The following is a 23,735-nucleotide window of genomic DNA, read 5'->3' as shown; positions in this document are numbered from 1 at the left end:
CTTGAATCAAGAGAAAGATATTGCTAATGCCTATACTAGAGGATTTGGGGACAGGGTTAGATTTAGCGAGAAAATGAAGACAAGACTTTAGTATGCGAATTTGAATATGCTAATTTTCAGGTGTCAGTAGAGCCACTGGTCTCTCACTTATCCTGGTTAAAGCTAGGTAATATATAAAAGTAAGACAATTTACATGTTCCATTGCTTTTCAGGGGTAATTAATTTAAAAATTCACAATATATTCTTTGTGAACTCAGTATTAAACCTAAAACAAATATTTCTGTACTTAATATTCAACTTGCTTCTTAAAATACAAATATGGGAAGTGCTTCTTGGGTAACATACTCATTTATCAATATGGGAATTTGTGTTTGTGCAAATGTTATTATTTCAGATCTACATTTCAAAAAAAAAGATTTTTATTTAAAATCAAATCTGTTATTACATTATTTATAATGGATTTGAGGCTGTGTTTGAGTGAGGATTAAATTATTTTTGAGATACTATGCATACACATACACTCACATACTTTTTACAGAGTGATATGTCTTGCCTCTTCCCTGACCAATTACAAGTGAAATCTGTTTACACTTATATTAAGTGTTGAACTTGGGAAATGGGGACATTTATGCTAAATAAAATCACAGTATGACATATTTATGCAATTAGTGCTGCCATTTTAAAAATGATGAATAGTTACTCTATGAATCAAATGAACACAATGCCCTGAATAGCTTTATTATTTCAGACTTTTTAAGCTGTACTTCAGATCCATCAAAGAAGTTAAATCTTCGACTTTTAAAATCTTCAAATAACAAAATAAAATGAAGTTATTTATTTATTTATTTCAAATATTCTTGCATACTGATGCTTTTTAGATGGTACTTGAAATTCCATCACAATCTCAAAGAATCATAATGTATACTATGAATTTTCAGTATTGAATTAGTATTTATAAAGCTTATTTTCTGATACCTTATTGTCACACTGCAAAAGCCATTTTCACTCTTCTCTTATTTTATTCATTAGTAAAGCTGTGCAATAATAACCCACATCCAATTCATTTACATAGGAAAGAAATCCAAACTTTTCCTGTGAAGATTCAATATTTGATTCTGTTGAAGTAATGTAGCAATAGAATAACAGAGAAAGTCAAAACAAATTTGTGTGACCACAGTTTTACATGACATAGGAGCCTTTAGACTGAACACCTAAAAAAACCAGAGTGAACTGTTTTTATTCTTGTGTTTGAGAAAGCAGGGCCAGCAGTGCAGAAATGTGATTGTGTTGTAGGGACAGATGAGGCAAGGCACCAAACATAGCAGGAAACCGTTTTATTTTAGGTTCAGGGGGTACAGCTTTCACTGTAATCAATTAATCCCCTGAACCCTGACTTTAGATAGTTACAGAAATTTATATCAAACAGGCAAAAAGAGGGGCTCAGATGTTCACAGTATGCCGAAGTGAGAAACTGATGTGACTCCATCTTTGAAGAAAAAAGTAAATAAATAGCAGCAGCTTCTACCTCAACTCCTGTCCAAAGGAAGGGGGCTTGACACTTGTCCTTGGAAAACCCCAGCACAGAGAGCTCCTGGACACACAGCCACCCTGTTGAGTTGTTTGTCTATAAATAACAGGAGAGATCTTTGGTGCCAGGTGTCCCTGACTCAGTTAGGCTAGGTGAGGACCCCTAGCAACCCCTTAGCAACCACCAATCAGCATGAGACAGGGAAAATACCTGGGATGCCAGATGACCCTCCCAGTAGTTTATGTGGTTGATAACATGTTGGGAAACCATGTAGTTAGGCACGTACACCCCTCACAGATTAAACCAATCAGTTCAAAGGCATCCCCCTCTTGTACTAACTAATCACCCCTACCCAACTTGTTCCCTCCAGTGAATGTGCTAATCAATGTTAAGATTTGTTGTTTGATTTTCCCACAGTGTGAAATGATTTGCTGTGTGATGTTGTGACATACAGAGCACCCTCAAAACCTATAAAATCTCACTGAACAAAGGACCAGGACTCACTCCTTGGGACTGCTGCATCACAGGGTTGTGAGTCCAGGCTCAAGCTTGTAATAAAGACTCTTGTGTGAATGCATCTGATTCGGCTCCTGGAGGTCTACTGGGGTCCCATGAATCTGTTCTTTCACTGTTCTGGGCAAGTTAACACTTCAGGGACAATACCTGGGAATGGAAGAGCTTCTTCCCTTTCTTTCCTCCTCTTGCCAGCTGTTACCATGGAGCCCAATTGGTAACTTCTCTTAGAAAAGTAGACATCTCTGTGAAGCTCCAGCTCATGGCCAGAGGCCTTGTTAAAGGATTTTTTTTATTATTATCACATTTTGCATTTGCAAACACACTTTTACAAGCTACTATATTTGATAAATGTTTCTGAAAAACTAGTAAGTGGGCATTCAGCACCTGTAATGCTGACTCATTCCAGGCCCCTGGCCAAGTAAAATAGAGCAATATGAAAAGAGGAAGTTTATTTAGATTGAACTCTTTTGTAGAGACTCTTCTGCTGACAATCCTAAAATCAATTATGGTGAAGATTTCTGAAGCTTAGTTAAGAGTTTCTGTGGACAAGGGTGTCAGATCAGGCAAGGCGGGCAGCGATCAAAGGAGGCAAATTTAAAAAGGCTGCTGAATGAGGCTTTATTGAGATATCACTCCTGGTCGGAACTCCATCAGACCAACAGAGTGGACAGGAGAACGGTCTGAGGAGAAACAGCATGGAAGCTTGACTGGATTGGACTTTTATGACGCTTACAGCAGGAAGGGAAGGGCTTGGGACAGGAAAAGGTGTTTTTAGGGTCCCTTGTCCCATTGGAGTTGGTCAGGGGAGTTGGCTGAACTCCAGGATTGACCAGGGGGTCCTGATGATGGACAGGCATTAGTCAGGAGATCTCGCTGATTGACAGGCATTTCTGCTGGCATTTGATTGATGTTCCTTTCCCGTGTGGGCTGCTTTGTTCTAAATCGCCACCACCGACCTAACAAAGGGGGTGCCACTACAATTGGATAAAAAGTTATAATCAGTAATATACTAAAGGAGGGATCTTAAGCCTTTCTGTTCAGATTCTTCTTAACCATTCAATGTAGCTTTCTTTTCTTCTAGAAACAGGGCAGAACCCTATGTGAAATGGGGGCTTATGACCTATAATCCAGTGAAGTAGGTTAGAGAATTTCTTTATGGCTAAATCTTACACAGAAATGTAGAAAAAAATCAAAGTATGTTTTTTGGTTTTATGGCTTGTTTTGTGGATAAAAGTTTTTGGTTTCTATGACCTGCCCTGGGAAAGATAAATTTCTGTTTCTATGGCTTGCCTTGGGGGAAAATAATGCACAAGAGACAGGAGGACAAAAGAAGTCAGAGGGAAATTTTGCTTCTGAGACTGTTTCTGAGGTTGTCACTTTAGGATAACATTTTCTGAGCCCCAACAATTAAATGAGCTAAAACAAGGGAGGGAAAACACTGTTTTCCTTCTTCCTTTTTTCAGTACTCTTACACTTCAGAAATTATTGGTATTATTCAGTGTTTGTGAATTTAACAACTTTGAATGAAAATAATAAAATGCATTAAATCTATACTCACTAAAATTAAAAAAAAGAAACCTATCCTATGCCCGCATGTTTTCTTCATAATGTATCCATTTAAATGCAAATGACCCAAGATAATAAAAAATGTTAGATCTTAGATGGCTTATATATATGATAATGATGGACTGACTATGATATCATAATGTGTGCCTCATTGGGTCAAGATGTTTTTTTTTCAAATATATTACCTTTGGTGCTTCATTTGCTTTAATATTAGTACTTACAAAGATTTTCATCAGACTTACACAGTAATAGAGGAAGAAAAAAACGAATATCAGTTTAAAAATTATGGGTGGCCCCGTAAAATCGAGAGAAGGTAGAATATAACTACGAGAGAGAGAGAGAGAGAGAGAGAGATCTGATAATGAAAATAAATTGAGATGAGGACACTACAAAGTTTGAGTCCATGAAAGAATCATGAGAAACCATCATTGGGAATAGATTTTAGTGTGGTGTGGTACTACAGTGGTATTTGAAGTTTAAAGCACAGAGTCTTCTGATGAACTTTTTCATCACACAATAATTTGGGAAAATAAATGAAGATTCATATTCATAGTTTCTTAGTCCATGTATTTGGACAGGGATTTTCCTAAAAACAACAATTAATTTATTAACTATTATTTTCATTTATATCAATAGAAAACTGTTACCACATGTAAATCAATAAACTTTTCACTTAAACAAAAAATTAACTATGATGTCAGCAAATAGCTACTGCTCAACAAGTTCTCTGCTATTCAAAAACATTAAAGTATGTGTGTTAATTAAGAAAATGAGCCAGTGTGGTGACAGATGTCTGTAACCCCAGAGGCTTGGGCAGATGAGGCAGGAGGATCAGGAGTTCAAAGCAAGCCTCAGCAATTTAGCAAGTCCCTAGGCCACTCAGTGAGACCCTGAGTCTTAAGGAAATACAAAAGAAGGGCTTGGGATGTTGAAGCGAGAATTAGGCAGATAGACAAGGGTTGGACCTAGAGAATGGAGGTATTGAAATGATAATTCCTTATCAAGATAACCTTATCAACATAACCTACCCCTGCCCCAACCTGTTGCTAAGGTAATCAGTCCCAGGGATTGTCCCTCCTAGCAGGGAGTTATAAAAGTTGTTATGTATGCCCCCTTTCTGCCCAGATCACTCCACCTTGGCCCCTTGATCCCATCTGGTTCTCACCTTTTGGCAATCCCACCAGCATCTCCCAGGTCTAGTCACTACGCAGGAAGGATAGAGATAAGGGGAAGAGAGCAGGAGAACAATGAAAGTCTAAGACATATAATAAAGGCAGAATGCTTTCACTTCTTCAGATACCAGGATACTAGCTATGGCCCCCTTCTCCCTCCTGCCAGAAGTCTATGATACACCTTTTAAAATAAACCCTGATTTATATGTGTACCTTGGTGGAAGCAAACTCACAGATAACCAGCAATATCATTGTGACTCATGGTTAAGTGACCCTGGGTTCAAACCATGGTACAAAAAAAAAAAAAAAAAAAGTAAAAGAAAAAAAGAAATTAACCTTTCAAATATGTTTTATACAAAAAATTGAACTAAATAAATATATATTACCAGCAATTTGCAGAAGGCAGAACATGGGGGTTCTCAACATTCATACTCACATGAGCCAACTCATCAGAGTAGCTCATCTCTTTCTGTACATCTTTCTACATATTCTAAAAGGTTATGTTTCTCTGACTAACTCTTACTATGAATATAATATAATTATGAATTATGTTTTTTCTACTGGCCAGAGAAGATATAAAAGATATAAGATGTCCCACTATTGGGATTTGTCTGATATATATATGTATAATTAAACCAGCATTTGTTTTTGAAAGGAAGATTACAAAGATAAAATGGAATTTTCATCAGGAAATATCTAGGTAGATATTTCATTTATGCTTATTTAGGTTGATATTTATTATCTAGCTGAAGCAATATATGTTAGATTTCTCTACTTTGCCTTATCATTTTCCCCCTAACGTGTTGTATACTTTATAAGGAAGTTACTATGAACTATCCACATTTGAATAGCAAGGAGTGATATTTCACTTCCTTAAGAGTGAAGTAACTATATACATTATTTAGAGAATTAGGAGATTTCCCCCTTTTGCCCACTCTTGAATCTACTTAATCATTCATTTCAGCATAAATCTCTCAATGTTTATTTAAGACTTTATACTATCTTTCAATACTAATTTATTTTTTGATCAAATTTTGTCTAGTTTGTACATTTGGGATTCTATCAGTTGACTTCTATTTTCCTTTGACATATCTGAATGTTAATTTTGTTAATGCTTTCTGATTTCCTGGCACTGATAGATGCTCTAGGATTCTACAATATATTTCCTACTTTAGTGCTACTCTGTCATTTCTCAAAGGATCCCTGTCTTCTTTTATATAAGATAATTGTATTAGAATACAAGATCTGAGCTGAGTATGGTGGTGCATCCCAGTAATTCTAAAAACTCAGGAGGCTAAGCCAGGAGAATTGAAAGGTAGAGACCATTCTTGGCAACATAGTAAAACCTGTCTCAAAAAATAAAGGGGGCTGCAGTAACACATAGAAAGAAAGAATAAAGGAAGAAAGAAAGGAGGGAAGGACAGAAGAAATTGAAAGCAAGATCTGTGTTCTAGTTATACACCTTGTTAATGGGATATTATTTTTTATGCCCTCAACTGACAGAGCAAATATGCATTTATGTGTATATTAACCCATGTATAAACCATATGCAATAATATTTCTGTTTGTAACCATCTATTTATTAAGGTAAATGTAAATTCTTTATGATGCATCCAAACTCTAATTAGCTATCATATTGATTATACTTGTTTTCTGTATATACTACAATAATAAACCGATCCCCTCCATCTACTATCTAGTTATATTGTAAATATTTTTATACCTGTAGCATTATCAGAATTGTTAACTAATATTCCTATGGAATGCAATATTATTAACAATGATACAGTGCTTATGAGCAGATTACTTTTTCTTTAGTGTCCATAGCCCCCTTTAATTTCCAAACTTATTTAGGATTGCAGCTTATTCACCCACCCGCTTCAGAGAGGCTGTTTCAGTACTAGTAATGCAGTTGGATTTTTTTTTATGGTATGCATTCTTTCCTGGGATCTCCTAATTTATTTTCTTAAATATGCACACATTTATGATTTACATTTATAATTCATGCAATTTTACAAATGCATGACTTTGAAACAGGCAATATTACATATAGCTCCTGTGTTAGTAACACAAAATTTATTTTTGTTGCTCTAAAATTACCTGTTCCTCACCTATGTATTCTTCCATTATTTGCTATCAAACCTCTGATAATTACAGATCTTTGTATAATATTTACAGTTTTTCTTTTTACAAAATATCCATTAATATAATAAAGCATTCACCTTTATTCAGACTGGCTTCTTTCACTATCCATTTAAGATTATCCCAGACTGGGTACTGTGGCACACTCCTCTATTTAGAAAGTTGAGGCAGGAGGATCATCAGTTCAGGGCTATCCTCAGCAAATTAGTGAGATCTTATATCTCAAAAATAAATAAATAAAAAACAAATGTGAAACCAGACTCAACACTGGAAATTCCCTCCACCTTTGCTGATTTTGCTAGAAAAAACTTCAGGTGAAATTCAGAGGCTTAGAAAATGAAAGTTTTATTCAGCAAAGTGAGGGTAGGAACAGAAGCAAAACTATATTCTTGTATAAGGAAACTGACCCATGTTTCTGTTTTCTATATTGAGTTTTAAACACATGTTCTCACCCCACGTAGTAGATAATTTATTTCTCTTCTTTTTCTCTAACCTACAACCACTACAGTTATATAACTATTTTGGCAATGTGCATGCTCCTTAATCATAGGCACCCAAGTGAAGCTCATTTCGGGGGGGGGGGAGGAGAAAAATTGGATTCCAATGAAATTCAAAGTATACATGATAAAGCAAATGTAACTATGAGTCACACAAGTTGGGTACAACTGGTCATATTTTTACTAGATGAGAATACTTAATTCATCTATCTTATTCCTGACATTTACAGAGTTTAATAGTCTGGATTCTCTGAAACTATTTTTCTCCCATGGACCAAGGAACATTTGTCCCTAGCAATTTGAGAAATTAGTTGTCAATCTAAAATGTGTAGCATATCCTATAGCCCCTATAGGATAGCACTTACCACTTCATTGCTCATATTTTACTAATGCTTAATAAATAGGGCTGTTGATGTACCTCATTGATAAAACACCTCTGGATTCAATTCCCAGTACTAAGAAGAAAAAAGAAAGATTTATCCAGGTCTTTTCATTATTACATATGTATTTTCTCTTTTTTTGCCAGATAATACTCAATTGTGTAGATGTACCACAGTCTGTTTAACCATTAATCTATTGAAAAATATCTTGTTTCCAGTTTGGGGCAATTGTATATGAAGCTTCTAGAAATATTTATTCTCACTTTTTTTTATAGACTTAAGCTCTCAGTTTAATTGATTAAATATTTAAGAGCACATTTTCTGGAGCATGTATTAGGATTAGTTTTAGATTATGAAGAAACTACCAAAGTGTCTTAAAAACTTGCAGCATCCTTTGCATTTTCACTAGCAGCAATTGAGAGTTTATGCTATTCCACAGCTTTCTTAGACAACATGTACTGCTGTAACAAAATACCTGAAACCCCACGTAGTAGGGTTTATCAAATGCAGAAATTTCCTGTAGAAGCTGATACGTCCAAGATCAAGGTGATTATAGGTTTAATTTCCCATGAGGATCCTTTTCTCTTCATGCAAGATAGCACCTTGAACAGTGTGTCCACACAAAGGGGAAGAAAATGAAAAGGAGAAGGAGAAGGAGAAGGAGAAGGAGAAGGAGAAGGAGAAGGAGAAGGAGAAGGAGAAGGAGAAGGAGAAGGAGAAGGAGAAGGAGAAGGAGAAGGAGAAGGAGAAGGAGAAGGAGAAGAAGAAGAAGAAGAAGAAGAAGAAGAAGAAGAAGAAGAAGAAGAAGAAGAAGAAGAAGGAGGAGGAGGAGAAGAAGAAAGAGGGGGAGGGGAAGGGGGAGGGGGAGGGGGAGGAGGAGGCCAAACTCACTCTCTCAAGCTGTTTTTTAAAGCAGTCTCATTTATGAGGGCAGAATCCTCATAACCTAATCACCTATTACAGGTCCCCACCTGTTAATAATGTTCTAGGGGTTAACTTTAAATATGAATTTTGGAGAAACAACAAACATCCAAGTAAAAACAATATCCTTGCCAGCATTTTTTTTATGAGTTTAGCTATATTACAATGTAATCTGCTGCTTCATTTTTTACATTTGAAATTCTATAATTGCATATGACTTCAGCAACTTTTTCATGTGCTTATTTGCTGTATTCTTGCATGGTATGTCTTTTCAGTGTTTTAGCCAATTCTAATTGGGTAATTTTTTTCCCCTTACTATTGAGTCATCACAGCTTTTATATGTTTTGGATACTTGTCTTTTTATCAGATTTGTGTTTTGCAAATAGTTTTTCAAGTATTTTCCTTTTCTTTTCAATGTCTAAACATCATAATTTACATAGCAGAATTTTTAAATTCTAATACAATCCAATTTATTTTTATTGTAGATAATGCTTTGTCAATATACTTAACAAGTCATCTCAAACCCAGAGTCATCAATATTTTTGTCCTGCATTGTCTCCTTTAAGGTGTATAGTTTTTAAAATATTTATTTTATAGGTGTACACAATACCTTTATTTTGTTTATTTATTTTTATGTAGTGCTGAGGATCAAACCCAGGACCTTGCACTTTCTAGGCAAGCGCTCTACCGCTGACCCACAACCCCAGACCCTAAGGTGTATAGTTTTGCATTTTCCATTTGGATTTATTTTCAATTTTAGTTATTTTTTGTGATTGGAATAATTCTGAATATATTTTTTACATAATATAAATCTAAATATTTTGGACCATTTCTTGGAATGTGATCTTTTTTCTGTTGATTTTTTCTTTGTTCTGTTTATCTTGTCTTTGTTTTTGACAAAGCCCAATTGACCATAAAATTTGATTTTTTAAAAATTCTCTGTTCTTTTCCTTTGATGTGTGGGCCTATTTTTTAATCAATGCAATGCTGTTTTTTTTAAGTACTGGAAATTGAACTCAGGGATACCTTTCTAAAGAGCTACAACCCCTGCCTTTTTTATTTTATTTTGAGATAGAATCTTGGTAAATTACTGAAACTAGCTTTCATGGTTTAGATACTAGGTGACCTCCAAAATCTCATGTGTGAGATCATGCAAGAAAATTTAGAGGTGAAATGTTTGGGTTATGAGAGTTTTAACCTAATCAATGCATTAATACCCTGACATTGATTAACTAGGGGTCAATTACAAGCAGGTAGGGCATAGCTGGAAGAGGTGCATCATTGGGGGCATTCCTTTGGGAAACATATTTTTTGCTTGTGAGTTGGGCTCTTTGCATTTTTGGTGGCCATGTATAGACCTGCTGTCCACAGCTCCTACATTATATGATGCTGTTCTGCTTCATCTTGAGCCCATAGTAATGGAACTGGCTGTCTGTGAAGTGAGATCACTGAAGCCATGAGCGCCAAATAAATCTTTACTCTTCTAAAATTGTTTTTGTCATGCATTTTGGCCATAGTTTCAAAAAAGCTGAAATATCAGCCTCAAATTTGTAATCCTATTGCCTAAGACCCCCAAGTACATGAGATTATAAGCAAGTGCCACTAGATCTGGTTTGCTGTCTTGATTATAGTTCTTTTATGCTAACTGTTAAATTATGTTTACATACCCCCAACTTTTTATTTTACTTCAATGTTTTTTGGCAAATATGGTTCTGTTAGATTCCCATATAAACTTTATTTTCAGTTTCTCAGAATCCACAAGTCATCTTGGTGAAAATTTTGATTTCCATAGTGGTGAATTTGTAGATCAACTTGGGAACAAATTCCATCATAATAATATTGACTCTTGCAATCCTTCAATATGGAATGATTTCCCCTTTCTAAGATCTGTAATTTCTTCCATAAGGTTGGTAGTTTTCTACACATAGGTAATATACATGTTTTATTATATATGCCTAAGTGTTTTAGTCAACTTCTCATCACTGTGACCAAAAAGAGCTGACAGGAACAAAGTAGAGGAGAAAAAGTTTATATCATGCTCAAGGTTTCAGAGTTCTCAGTGTCATAGATGGTTGCATCTATAGCTCTGGACTGTAAGTGAGCTAGAACATTATAGTAGAAAGGCTCAGTGAAGGAAAGCAGCTCAGGACATGGCACCAGTAAGCAGAGAAGCTCTACTCACAAGGAACAAAAGCATGTCCCCAGTGACCTTTTTTTTTTTTTTTCCAGCCAGCCTCCACCTGCCTACAGTTACCATCCAGTAAATCCACATCAATAGATTAATGAAATGATTGGTTAAGACTTATAACTCAATCATCTCACCTCTGAAATTTTTTGGAAAAAATTTTATTTAGCTGTAGATGAGCACAATACCTTTATTTTGATTAGGTTTTTTTATTTTTTTTTAATGTGGTGCAAGGAATCAAACCCAGTGCCTCACATATGCTAGGCAAGTGCTCTACCACTGAGCCACAACCCCAGCCCTCAAAATTATTTTATTTTCTAACCCATGAGCTTTTGTGGGATGCCTCATATATAAACCAAAACACTAATTATTTTATTTTTTATTCTAATCTAAACAATTCTGCTCTACCATTTTGGTTCCAACATAATCAATGACATGTAAATTTGAATATTGATTTGCTGATATACAAAAATAAAATTGTATATGTTAACATTATATTCTATAACATTAAAATAATTAATTATATTATCTAGAATTTATGTTGTCTATTTTTGAAATAAGAAAGATTGACTTTATTTTCATTTAAGTATTGAAAACAACTATCTCTTTTTCTTGTTTAGTTGGCTAGAATTTTTTAATGTTTATTTTATTTATTTTTATGTGTTGCTGCAGATCGAACCCAGTGCCTCACACGTGCTAGGCAAATGCTCTATTAGTGAACCACAAACCCAGCCTCATCATTTTTATTTTTTTCTTTAAAAAAATTAATTTGTTTTAATTAGTTATACATGACAGTAGAATGCATTTATGCACTTTGATATATCATACATAGATGGGGTATAATTTCCCATTTATCTGAGTGTACATATTGCAGAATCATATTGGTCATGCAGTCACATATATACATACCATATTAATTTGTTTCATTCTACTATCTTTCCTATTCCCACTTCCCCTCTCCTTCCCTCCCATCACTTCCCTCTACCTAATCTAAGGTGGCAACAATCTTTCCTAGTGCCCTGTGCCTTATTGTGAATTAGCATCTGCATATTAGAGAAAATATTTGGCCTTTGGTTTTGTGGGATTGGCTTATTTCACTTAGCGTGATATTCTCCAACTCTAACCTTTTACTGACAAATGCCATAATTTCACTCTTCTTTAAAGCTGAGTAATGTTCTATTGAGTATATATACTGCATTTTTTTAAACTATTCATCTATTGATTGGCACCTACGTTGGCTCTATAGTCTAGTTATTGTGAATTGAGCTGCTATAAACATTGATGTGGCTGTATCACTATAGTATGCTAATTTTTAAGTCCTTTGCATATAAACCAAGGAGTGGGATAGCTAGGTCAAATGGTGTTTCCATTCTCAGTTTTCTGAGGAATCTCCATACTGTTTTCCCTAGAGGTGACACCAATTTGCAGTCCCACCAGCAATGTATGAGTGTACCTTTTACACCATATCCTCACCAACATTTATTGTTAGCTCACTAGAATTTTTATAATGCATTTACATTTTCAGAAAATAGCTTTTGGTTTTATTTTTGAAATTCTTTAGTGTTTTCCATTTTTCAATTTCATTGATTTTTTTTTTCATTTCTTTTAGACTAAATTTGACATTTTACTCTTTAGTTTTATGAGGTAAACTATTAGAATAATGATTTGAGATTTTTATTCTTTTTTAATAAGTGCATTTATTGAATGCCATGCATTTCCCATACTTCACTGCTTTTTCTGCCTGTGCAAATTTTGATGGACTGTATTGTCATTTTTATTTAGTTCAAAGTTTTAAATTTTCCTCACAATGTATTATTCATCATTTGATACTTAGATATTCAATATATAATCTTCAAATATTTTCGAATTTCCAGCTTTATTCCCCTAGTAACTTATAGATTAGTTTTATTGTTATCTAAAATATATATTGTTTTGTTTCTATTCTTTTAAATTGGTTAATGTAAATGAACCAATAGGGGATCCCAAAAGTTCATCCTTCTAAAACAACAATGAATAAACTAACAGTAAGTACGAAAATCATTTTTTTCTTAAACTTTCAAATATAATCAAAGGCTTATGATACTTAAGGGGATTTTTATTTATTTTTTTAAAGCTGACTCAAGGTAAGAGTACTTTGAAGTATTTAACATACTTTATGCTTAAATTATTTCCATTATTCAGTTAGATAATAACCATAAAATATATCTTCCTTTTTTGTAAAGAATTCTATAATATAGTTTGCTATTTCTGAAGGGAACAGGACAATGTTATTCTCATATAATTACTGTTGTTTGATTTGTTGTGTCTAATTGCTTGTTAAAGAGTAACTTAAAAGACTCACCTTTATTTTACTTAATTGGAATTCTCTCATGGTTGGAGCTGCTACGTGTATAGGAATTAGCCAAAAGTTGAATCCAAACATATGAACTTCTACCAATAGCCAAATTATGCTTCTAAGAGGTGACAATTTTTGTTAATTTCTTATTAGTTGGCCTGCAAATGTTCTATGGGTAAATAAAATCAGGGTAAAACCTTTGCATCTGTACCTCCATTTTGCATCTGTCTCCTTTGCTCAGAATTAGTTCTTTGGATTCCAAGAAGAATTGCTCTGATCAATAAACATCTTGTGCACAGTAAAAACTATTCCCCAGACAACAGCAACTTTTTTGCCACCTCTATCTCCCTGACCAATCCTGACTTAATGATTAACAAAAGCAGTTTCACCAATGCTACTTGACTGTGCAAACTTCTGTTTCCTCTATCTGTATAATCTGGAGGTTCATGTTTGTACCCTGATGGCAAATCTGGAAATGCTTGTCAAATTATCTTCCTAATATGGCCATAGTGATTAAAATTGCTTTCCTGTTTTTCATCATTACTTTTTGTCTGTGGGACAGTGGCTAGACCTGATTTGTTGAGATCCCAAATATTGGATGTCTGGCCTAGGCCTTCAGTAACACTACCAGTAGAGTATGAAAATTCTAATTCATCCACTTTCCCTCCAATATCTTGTCTTCTTTATCATTTCTTTAATTTTGCCTTCTTGTAGAAGTATCATAGTGTAATTTGAGAGAGTTTCCATTTTCAACATGATTAATGAAGCTTATTGTCTTTCAATATTTATATTGGAAATGCAAGTATCCCTTCTTTTCCATTTTTCTATTGAAACTTATATATTCCTTTTTAGTCCATTTTGAGTCACTGTGACCAAAAGTTCTGAAAAAAAAAAAAAAAAAAAAAAAAAAACAAGGAAAAGCTTGTTTTGGCTCAGAGACTCAGAAGTTCTGTTCACACTCAGTGGACTTCATTGTTCTGAGTCTGAAGTGAGACAAAAACATCATTGTAAAAAGGCCTGGCAGAGGGAAGCCATTCAGACTTTGGTAAGCAGAGAACTCTGATCACCAGGGACAAAATTTCAAACCAGAAGGCATATCCCCAGTGACCTACTTCTTCCTGCCACTCCTACATGTCTATGGTTATTGCCCAGTTAATCCATATCAGTGGATTAATCCACTGTTTAGGTTATACCTTTAAATAATACAATCATCTCACTTCTGAACACTTTTTCATTGTCTCACACATGAACTTTTGGGTGACACCTCATGTTTAAAACATAATAATTTTGCTTATCAGTTTATAATAGTTTTTAACACATGCTGGATATTAGTGATTTTTGATATGTATACTGAAGAAATATTCTTTTACTTTTTGCTTTTTACTTCCTTACTGTATCATTGAGTAAAATTATTAAAATTTCTACATTAAGGCAGTGTACAGTAGGTGGTGAGAGGTAAGCATTCTCATTGCATTAATGCATAAACTAAATATAGTAATTTCTTTGTGTTTTAAAGAAAGGACAGAGATCCATGAAAGCTACATGAATGAAAAGAGCAAAAATTCCTGAAAGGGGAAAGAATTACTATAAAGTGTATAATTGTCTCTAACATATTCCACCTTTCATTTTCCCTCTAAGGACAATTCCTATCTCCCAAAACAAACTAGGAATTAGGCTTGGATCACAATTAGTGTTTATAATCTTATTATAACATAAGCACTTATTAACTTAAAGAAACCATGTAGGGGCTGGGACTGTAGCTCAGTGGCAGAAAGCTTGCCTAGCATGTGTGAGATCCTTAGAACCACATTAAAAAAAAAAAAAAAAAAAAAAAAAAAACTAAACAAAGGTATGCTGTCTACTTACAATTATAATTTTTTTTAAAAAAGAAACCATGTTTTAGATGTAAATGATCATCATAAAAATGTTTACTTGTATATTTTTTTCTCCAAATAAATATGAAAGTCCAATATATAATACATCTTTACAATAATGGCAAAATTATCCAAGTGAATAATTGTGCTACTTTGAGTAGGCATATGGAGGGGCTGGGGTTGTGGCTCAGTGGTAGAGTGCTCACCTAGAATGCACACGGCACTGGGTTTGATCCTCAGTACCACATAAATGTAAAATAAATATATTGTGTTCATCTAAAATTTTAAAAAAATAAATATTAAAAAAATTATGGAAATGAGATTACATTTATACATTCAGTTAAAATTTACATTTCACACTGGGTTTTTTGGAAATATAAAAATATGGAACCAAATGGTCTCAGATTTATTGTACTTATATTACATGCAAATTAAAATTATTAGAATATGTAATTAAGATTTATGTAAAAGATCCCTACAGATATGCTAAACAAATGTCTAGGAACATAAAATCTTGGCAGAAAGCTATATATGTAAAAAATAGATTGTCTTCTTCTTTATCAATCCTTATTTTTATTTAAATTATAAAATAGAATCCACTTTTTTAATCCAATTGTAATTATGATCATTTCTTGGTCTTCAAATTGCATTTGAATTTTATTGAGTGGTTTCTTTTTATTCTAATTTATTATATAGGACAGCAGAATGCATTATAATTCATATTACACATATAAAGCATAATTTTTCAAATCTCTAGTTGTATATAAAGTATATTCACACAATTGGTGTCTTCATACATGTATTTAGGGTAATGATATTCATCTCATTCCACCATATTTTTACCCCCATGTCCCCTCCCTTTCCCTTCCACCACTTTGCCCTATCTAAAGTTTATCTAATCCTCCCATGCTCCCCTCCCAACCACACTTTAAATCAGCCAACTTATATCAGAGAAAACATTTGGCATTTATTTTGGGGGGGGATTGGCTTACTTTACTTAGCATTATCTTCTCCAACTCCATCCATTTATTTGCAAATATCATAATTTTGTTCTCTTTTATTGCTGAATAATGTTCCATTGTGTATATATACCACATTTTCTTAACCATTCATCTGCTGAAGGGCATCTGGGTTGGTTTCACAGTTTAGCTATTGGGAATTGTTGTGCTATAAACATTGATGTGGCTGTGTCCCTGTAGTATCTGTTTTTAAGTCCTCTGGGTTTAGACAAAAGAGAGGGATAGCTGGTTCAAATGGTGGTTCCTTTCCCAGTTTTCCAAGGAATCTCCATACTGCTTTCCATATTGGCTGCACCAATTTTCAGTCCCACTAGCAGTGTATGAGTAGTTTTGATTTTCTCTAATTGCTAGGGATGTTGAACAGTTTTTTTATATATTTGTCAATTGATTGTATATCACTTTCTGAGAAGTGTCTATTAAGTTCCTTGGGGCATTTATTGATTGGGTTATTTTTTAAATTTTTATTTTATTATTTTTAGTGTTTAGCTTTTTGAGTTCTGTATATACCCTAGAGATTAGTGCTCTATCTGATGTGTGAAATGTAAAAATTTGCTCCCAATATGTAGGCTCTCTATTCACCTCACAAATTGTTTCTTCTGCTGAGAATAAACTTTTAGTTTGAATCCATCCCATTTGTTGATTCTTGATTTTAATTATTGTGGTATAGGAGTCTGTGGGAGGTGGTCACGCTGAGTGACTAACATTTTCCTTCCTGTGATTGCTCGAGGCTCTGTAAGTCACTTTCATAGTGATCTGGCCACATTCATAGTCATCCTAGACCCTGCCCTGATCCTTGAAGATGCAGAATGTCTTCATGCATAGGTGTGCCTTCCTGCAGCCCCATGGATTGAGCTATGCTCAACTATTTCTTTGTGATATTACCCGTTTTCCCTGTTTGGGATATAATGTTCCATAGAAATGCCCTTTATGTATCCCCTTCTCTTGCTCTGCCTTTGGGTGTGGCCTTCCTAGATTTAAGTCAACCTGCTGACAGCAGACATCATGAAGCTAGACTCAGCCCCCTGAAACCTGACCCCATACCTCATTTGAATTGATTCTCCTCAATAACATGGTCAGCACATGCTGGCTCTCTCTCCTTTTCTACAGACTCTTAAGGTCAGAGGAGCCGTCATAGTACACCCAAAGAAAAAGGTATTTCTGTCTCTTGTGTGGTTATTTGTGCAGCCCAGTTCCCCTGGAGTAACCCTGAGTGTTTTGGTCACAATGAATGAGGCAGGAGTCTTATTAAGGAAGTTGGGGTGCATTCCCACATGATGGAGACTAATGCCTACTTTTTCTCCTATTAGATGCCAGGTATCTGGTTTTATTCCTTGGTCTTTGACTCATTTTGAGTTGAGTTTTGTGCATGGTGAGAGACTGGGGTTTAATTGCATTTTGTTGCATATGGATTTTCAGTTTTCCTAGAACCATTTGTTGAGGAGGCTATCTTTTCTCCAATGCATAATTTTTGTGCCTTTGTCTAATATAACATAAACATAACTTTATGGGTTAATCTCTGTGTCCTTTCTTCTGTACCATTGGTCTACCAGTCTGTTTTGGTGCCAATACCATGCTGTTTTTGTTACTATTGCTCTGTAGTATAGTTTAAGATCTGCTATAGTGATGACACCTGCTTCACTCTTCTTGCTAAGGATTGTTTTAGCTATTCTGGGTCTCTTATATTCCCAGATAAATTTTATGCTGATTTTTCTATTTCTATGAGGAATGTCATTGGGATTTTGATTGAAATTGCATTAAATCTGTATAGTGCTTTTGGTATTATGGTCATTTTGACAATATTAATTCTGCTCATTCAAGAACAAGAGAGATATTTCCAACTTCTAAGGTCTTCTTTAATTTCTTTCTTTAGCATTCTGTAGTTTTCATTGAAGAAGACTTTCACTTCTTTCATTAGGTTGATTCCTAAGTATTTTTTGAGGCTATTGTAAGTGGGGACATTTTTCTCATTTTCTTTTCAGAGGATTTGTCACTGATTACAGAAATGACTTTAATTTATAGATGTTGATTTTGTATCCTGCTACTTTTCTGAATTCATTTACTAGTTGTAGAAGTATTATGGTGGAATTTTTGGGGCCTTCTAGGTATAGAATCTTATCATCAGCAAATAGTGCTAACTTGAGGGTTTTTTTTTCCTATCCATATACCTTTAATTTCTTTCATCTGTTAAATTTTCTCTGATCAGCATTAAACTATGTTAAATAGAACTATGTTAAATAGAAGAGGTGAAGGATGACTTCCCTATCTTGTTCCAGTTTTAGAGGGTTTCTTTCATTTTTTTCTCCATTTAGTATGATGTTGGCCTGGGGCTTAGCATAGATAGATGTTTTGATGTTGTGATATGTTCTCGTTATCCCTAGTTTTTCTAGTGTTTTGAACATGAATGGGTGCTATATTTTGACAAATGCTTTTTCTGCACCTATTGAGATGATCATATGATTCTTTTTTTTTAATTTTTTATTGTTGGCTGTTCAAAACATTACATAGTTCTTGATATATCATATTTCATACTTTGATTCAAGTGGGTTATGAGCTCCCATTTTTACCCCATATACAGATTGCAGAATCACATCAGTTACACATCCATTGATTTACATATTGCCATACTAGTGTCTGTTGTGTTCTGCTGCCTTTCCTATCCTCTACTATCCCCCCTCCCCTCCCATCCCCTCCCCTCTTCTCTCTCTGCCCCCTCTACTGACATTCATTTGTCCCCCTTGTATTATTTTTCCCTTTCCCCTCACTTCCTCTTGTATGTACTTTTGTATAACTGTGAGGGTCTCCTTCCATTTCCATGCAATTTCCCTTCTCTTTCCCTTTCCCTCCCACCTCTCATCCCTGTTTAATGTTAATCTTCTTCTCATGCTCTTCGACCCTACTCTGTTCTTAGTTACTCTCCTTATATCAAAGAAGACATTTGGCATTTGTTTTTTAGGGATTGGCTAGCTTCACTTAGCATAATCTGCTCTAATGCCATCCATTTCCCTGTAAATTCTATGATTTTGTCATTTTTTAATGCAGAGTAATACTCCATTGTGTATAAATGCCACATTTTTTTTATCCATTCATCCATTGAAGGGCATCTAGGTTGGTTCCACAGTCTAGCTATTGTGAATTGTGCTGCTATGAACATCGATGTAGCAGTGTCCCTGTAGCATGCTCTTTTTAGGTCTTTAGGGAATAGACCGAGAAGGGGAATAGCTGGGTCAAATGGTGGCTCCATTCCCAGCTTTCCAAGAAATCTCCATACTGCTTTCCAAATTGGCTGCACCAATTTGCAGTCCCACCAGCAATGTACAAGTGTACCCTTCTCCCCACATCCTCGCCAGCACTTGTTGTTGTTTGACTTCATAATGGCTGCCAATGTAACTGGAGTGAGATGGTGTCTTAGGGTGGTTTTGATTTGCATTTCTCTGACTGCTAGAGATGGTGAGCATTTTTTCATGTACTTGTTGATTGATTGTATGTCCTCCTCTGAGAAGTGTCTGTTCAGGTCCTTGGCCCATTTGTTGATTGGGTTGTTTGTTCTCTTATTGTCTAATTTTTTGAGTTCTTTGTATACTCTGGATATTAGGGCTCTATCTGAAGTGTGAGGAGTAAAGATTTGTTCCCAGGATGTAGGCTCTCTATTTACCTCTCTTATTGTAACTTTTGCTGAGAAAAAACTTTTTAGTTTGAGTAAGTCCCATTTGTTGATTCTAGTTATTAACTTTTGTGCTATGGGTGTCCTATTGAGGAATTTGGAGCCCGACCCCACAGTATGTAGATCGTAGCCAACTTTTTCTTCTATCAGACGGCGTGTCTCTGATTTGATATCAAGCTCCTTGATCCATTTTGAATTATCTTTTGTGCATGGTGAGAGAAAGGGATTCAGTTTCATTTTGTTGCATATGGATTTCCAGTTTTCCCAGCACCATTTGTTGAAGATGCTATCCTTCCTCCATTGCATGCTTTTAGACCCTTTATCAAATATAAGATAGTTGTAGTTTTGTGGATTGGTTTCTGTGTCCTCTATTCTGTACCATTGGTCCACCCGCCTGTTTTGGTACCAGTACCATGCTGTTTTTGTTACTATTGCTCTGTAATATAGTTTGAAGTCTGGTATCGCTATACCGCCTGATTCACACTTCCTGCTTAGCATTGTTTTTGCTATTCTGGGTCTTTTATTTTTCCATATGAATTTCATGATTGCTTTCTCTATTTCTACAAGAAATGCCGTTGGGATTTTGATTGGCATTGCATTAAACCTATAGAGAACTTTTGGTAATATCGCCATTTTGATGATGTTAGTTCTGCCTATCCATGAACAGGGTATATTTTTCCATCTTCTAAGATCTTCTTCTATTTCTCTCTTTAGGGTTCTGTAGTTTTCATTGTATAAGTCTTTCACCTCTTTTGTTAGGTTGATTCCCAAGTATTTTATTTTTTTTGAAGATATTGTGAATGGAGTGGTTGTCCTCATTTCCATTTCAGAGGATTTGTCGCTGATATACAGGAATGCCTTTGATTTATGCGTGTTGATTTTATATCCTGCCACTTTGCTGAATTCAATTTATTAGCTCTAATAGTTTCTTTGTAGACCCTTTTGGGATGATTCTTATCTTTAAGTCTATTGATGTGATGAATTACATTTATTGTTTTCTGTATGTTGAACCAAACTTGCATCCCTGGGATGAAACCCAGTTGATTGTGGTGCACTATATTTTGATATGTATTTGTACTAGATTTGCAAGAATTTCATTGAGAATTTTTGCACCTACCTATGTTCATGAGACTTATTGGTCTGAAATTTTATTATTTTAAAGTGTCTTTGTCGGGTTTTGAAATCAGGGTGATATTGGCCTCCAAGAATGGATTTGGAAGAGCTCCCTCTTTTTCTGTTTCTTAAAATAATTTGTAGAATATAGGTGTTAATTCTTCTTTATAGGTCTTGTGGAACTCAGCTGTGTATCCATCTGATCCTGGGCTTTTCTTGGTTGGTAGGCTTCTGATAGTGTCTTCTATATCTTTGCTTGAAATTGATTTGTTTAAATTGTGTATGTCATCCTAATTAAATTTTAGCAACTTATGTGCCTCTAGAAGTTTGTTGATACCTTCAATATTCTCTATTTTAATGGAGTACAAGTTTTCAAAATAATTTCTAATTATCTTCTGTATTTCTGTAATGTCTGTTGTGATTTTTTTTTTCATCACATATTTTAGTGACTTGAGATTTTCCTCTCCTCTTTGTTGGCATGGCTAGGGTTTGTCAATTTTATTTATTTATTTCAAAGAACCAAATTTTGTTTTGTCAAGTTTTTCAGTTGTTTCATTTTCATTGATTTCACTTCAGATTTTAATTATTTCCTGTATTCTATTTGTTTTGATTTTGATTTGTTCTTCTTTTTTTCAAGGGCTTTGAGATGTAACGTTAAGTCATTTATTTGTTGACTTTTCCTACTTTTAAGGAATGAACTTCATGTAATGAACTTTCATTTTAGTACTGCTTTTATAGTGTCCCAGAGATTTTGATACATTGTATCAAAATACTGATATATTGTATCAGTAGTCTCATTATGTCTAAGATTTTTTTTAATCTCCAAATCCTTTTGCAACTTGTTGTTCATTCAGTAGCATGTTATTCAGTCTCCAGGCCTTGGATTAGTTTTTATTTTTCATTTTATCATTGATTTCTAATTTCATTCCATTGTGATCTGATAGAATGCAGGGTAGTATGTCTGATTTTTTTGTATTTCTTAAGAGTTGTTTTGTGACATAATATATGATCTATTTTAGAGAAGAATCCATGTGCTCCTGAGAAGAAAGTGTATTCACTCATTGAAGGATAATATATACTATATGTGTCATTTAAGTCTAAGTTATTTATCGAATGATTGAGTTCTATAGTTTTTTGTTCAGCTCTTGTTTGGAAGATCTATACTTTTGTCAAAGAGGTATGTCAGAGTCACCAAGAATTATTGTGTTGTGATCGATTTGACTCTTGAACTTGAGAAAAGTTTGTTTGATGACCATATGGGGCATATATGTTTATAATTGTTACATTTTGTTGGTTTGTGGTTCCCTTGAGCAGTATGAAATGTTCTCCTTTGTCCCTTTTGATTAACTTTAGCTTAAAATCTACTTTATTTGATGGATTTGAGGATGGAAACCCCTGCTTGCTTCTGCAGTCCATGTAAGTAGTATGATTTTTCCCAATCTTTCACCTTCCATCTGTATATGCCTTTTCCATGAGATGAGTCTCTTGGAGGCAGCATATTGTTGAGTCATTTTTGAATCCAATCAGCTAACCTATGTCTTTTGAATGGTGATTTTAGGCCATCAACATTGGGGGTTAATATTGAGACATGCTTTATATCCCCACTCATTTTTGTTTATTTTTGGTATTTAACTGGACTTGGTTTTTCCTTTGATTATTTTTTCCTTTAGTGTAATAACTCCCTGTGTTTATTTTCATTCTTTTTTTCATTTCCTCTTTATAGAATATTTTGCCAAGGATGTTCTGTAGTGAAGGTGGGGTTGTCTGTTCTTAGTACCACCTCAGGATGGTAAGAGTTACCAGGGTGAGGGTTAGTCTTGGGTGCAGGGCACCTAGAAGTGGGGTATGGCACCTACCAGTCCCATTGGGATACTGCACATCAAGGATATCCTTTGGGTTCTGCTCCTGTGATGTGGGTGCAGGTTTATCTCCTCATTTCACTTGTAGACCTCACAGTTCCTGCCCTCTAAATTAGTCTCTACAGTGTATCTCCCTCACCCTCTCCCTTTTTATTTCCTAATCAGGAATGTTTCTTTCTGGTGGTTTTGTTTGTTGCACTCTGGTGGCTGTGCACCTGTTGCAGAGGATTGTTTTGTATTGGGCACTCACTCTGCCAAGTCAGTGGCTGCTGGGAATTGGTGGGAATTAGAAAACTATGGGTAACTGGCTATACAGTGTTCCAAACTGGTAGTTGTCCCAACTAAAGATGGTAACAGAGGTGATCCAAGATGGAGGTAGCTCCTTTCAGTAATGGGGTGTTGGGTCCGGTGGGGGAAGCTGGGCAATGGCATTGTGTGATATATTCAGAGATGAGCTCGGTGGCATGCAGTGTTGCAGCTGTCAGATTTCTTATGAGCCTGTGATGTCCCAGGTACATGCAGGCTACCATGAGTTGAGGACTATCTCAGTCCCAAGATGGAGGCAAACTGGGGAGCACCACATTAGTAGATGGGGGTACACAAGGGAGTGATGGCTGAAATTCCTGTGCTTGGGTAGCAGCTGAGTGTCCTTTGTGGGAGTGGTGTCTGGGAATTCTGCACTGATGCTATTGGTGGTGTTCTGTTAAGGCATCCAAGAGACCTGCATGCACAAGTAGTCAGGAGTTGGGAATCCTTTTCTAACTTTAAGGCCCAGGGCCCTGTGTGACATGGCACAGTGATTCCTACATGGGATCAGCTGTGGAGGGGTCCTCTATCACTCTCAGCAAAGCAGTATTCCCACTAGTTGAGACCCTGGTCAAAGAGCAACAAGGAATGTTGCTTCTCTCTGGCCTGCCATCTTGAATCTCTTAAGTAGTTTCTTAATGATAAGAGTTTTAATGAGGGG

This window comes from Marmota flaviventris, chromosome X (genome assembly GCF_047511675.1).
Source record: "Marmota flaviventris isolate mMarFla1 chromosome X, mMarFla1.hap1, whole genome shotgun sequence".
NCBI classification, from domain to species: domain Eukaryota; kingdom Metazoa; phylum Chordata; class Mammalia; order Rodentia; family Sciuridae; genus Marmota; species Marmota flaviventris.
The sequence above is the reverse complement of the archived record's forward strand: the minus strand, read 5'-3'. Positions refer to the sequence as shown.